The following is a 2620-nucleotide window of genomic DNA, read 5'->3' on the forward strand; positions in this document are numbered from 1 at the left end:
TTTCTAGTCCTTAAGAGTTGCCTCTTTATTCTGCATTGGCTATTATGCACTTCTGCTGGATTGAATGTTTTCATACTCTGCTTGTATTAAGAAGTGTGAACTTCCTATTTATTACCCAGTCTGTCTTAAACTCCTACCATCTGGTTAAGACATATTAGCTTTAAGGCTAGGATTCTTAACAGTCTTCTGTGCCTTTATGCTCTTAATCTATAAACTTAATCTGTAATAAATTTCAAATGAAATGTCTGATCTTTAGAGACAGTTATGTGATAAAAGTTGTTATACAGCACTGTAAAAAAATTATAATAATATGTAAATAAATCTGGCAAGTCAAAATAAAAAATACGCTTCTTTTGTGTAACTCCACTGTTAGTGTTGATAGAACCAAATTCTGCGCACATCCACTGAATACAAGTAAATCACTAGGATAACAAAATACGGAGCAGATTTGGAAACCTCCTGATGGTGTGAAAGAACATGTTTGTGCGTTGTGTTGAACTGTAAGACCAGGCCTGTAGAACAAATTTCTACCTGTGAATACAGTATGCTTTAGTCAGTATGGCTTATGTAGTTTTGGGATCTATTGGTAAAACTGCATGTTGGTAAAACACATAACACTATTAGAAAAAGTTCTGGTGCATGGCCATCAGCTAGTGCAACGTAATTTGCCAGCTATTCATCCGGGCAGGAAACTTGTGATCCTGTAAAGCACATGACCAAGAACTACAAAGTATGTGGCTTGGAGAGCAGAATGGTTTCTGGAAGGCAGAGCAGTTTGCAGGTGGAAAATGTCAGTAGCTGACCAGGGATTCTAGCTTTCTTTTTGGACAGGCCTGAACTGGACAAGCAACAAGACTCAAGAGCGAGTGGGAACGTTTGCCTTAGTAACTCCTGATGGTTTGCTTCTTCCTGCAACAGTCCCTGGCACTGCTCTGCGCTGGCTACATGACACAACCTCAGCACAAGAGCAACACCTGAGCTCCTGGAGAGCTGCTTGCAGCTAAAAAGCTCCAGACTGGCTACCCTGCTTCCCAAGAATAGGAAATATAAGTATCCCTAAAAATACATGTCTGTTTGTGTGTGTGAATCTCTCTTAATTCCTTAAAAAACCACCAAGCAACACAAAACCAATAAACAGGAGGTATACTGTGGGCTTTTTTTGATTCCTTTTAAGATGTAGCCTCAGTATATGGCCTAGGAGGAAGGAAAACCCATCCCAGTATTTTCTTTTCTCTTGCCCTTCCTCTTCAGCTCCTTCTGATTTCCTTCACATTCAGTTTTTCCTCTTCATACCTATACTTCCTTCCACCCAAAAACTTGTTGAAACCTCATCAGAGTATTTTAATCTTTTTTTTTCCAAATTAATGTTTTATCTACCACTTAGTTAAAAGCAGGAAAAAAAAAAAAAAAGAAAAAAGGCACCTTCTCCAGCCCTTTATTGCACTCTTTCAGTACAAAGAATACTCCGGCACCCCTCTCTCTTGAAGGAGCCAACAACATGACAGCCTTCTGTTCCCTTGTGTGCTTTCCAAGTATTTCCCAGGTATCTCTTAATTTGAGGACTAAATTTACTAGGAAGAGACATGCTTAGTAGACATGCAAGAATTAGAAAAGTTCGGAGGGAACGCACTGATGAGAAGCCCAGTCTGCCAGCAACCATCTGTTATGGAGAAGGAAACAAAGCCACAGATTGCTCCTAGGCAGCTCCCCACAGACACTACTTGAGGACTATTTCTAGCTTGTGGCTAGAAGGTGTCCAATAAATTGACAATTTCACTTCTTCCCACAGAGTTTTCTGATTAGAAGCACTGAAACTGGTGGAAATTACTGTTATTTTCACTTTGTTAGTATCATATCCAAGTGTGTGGGTTTGGGTTTTTTTGGGGGGGAATTAGAGCCAGATGATCAGATGCTTAGCCCTGTAGGCAAAATTTTTGCTTACATATATTCCAACAGTTTTAAACTACTCTCCTACTATTACACATTACCTTATTTCCTAACTTCTACCAGACTTTTCTGTACGTTATTAAATGCTTTTTCCATTTAAAATGTAAGATTCTAAATAAGCCTCGGAAATAAAAAATAATCACCTTCTACTAAGAAAGACGGGATTAAGAGAAGACTATTTCTATGGAAATAGGATTTGAAAATACATCGTATTGCACAGCAAACTTTTCTGTATAAAATCGGCATTAAGCCGTAGAAATAATAACAAACCAGTTTAAACTCACACAGCAAAGCCATCATAGACCAGGCCTGTTTCTGTACAACGCCTAAAGCTGGTAGCACCATGGCAGTTATGCCCAAGGGATCAATCTGAGATAATTTTGATGCATTTTACCTAATTCCCAAATAAATCCATTTAATAGCAGCGTTGAATTCTGCCGTGTGGCCAGCTAGCGAGTTTGAGCGGAAGAGGAATGCAGTGCTTCGCAGGTGCCGGTGGCCATCCCCGTCACGAACGGCTCTCCTGAGAGGAAGGACACTGCTCAAAACAGCGGAACGTCGCGAGTAACTTCATTATTTTAAGCACGTATCAGACATTCACCGACACCCCCCCTCTGCCAGCCCGCCCCTCACCCTCGCTCCCCTGCAGCCCTCGCAGCCGGGGCCCGTCCCG

Source organism: Athene cunicularia (genome assembly GCF_003259725.1).
Source record: "Athene cunicularia isolate RWA chromosome 11 unlocalized genomic scaffold, athCun1 chr11_part1, whole genome shotgun sequence".
Classification (NCBI taxonomy): Eukaryota; Metazoa; Chordata; class Aves; order Strigiformes; family Strigidae; genus Athene; species Athene cunicularia.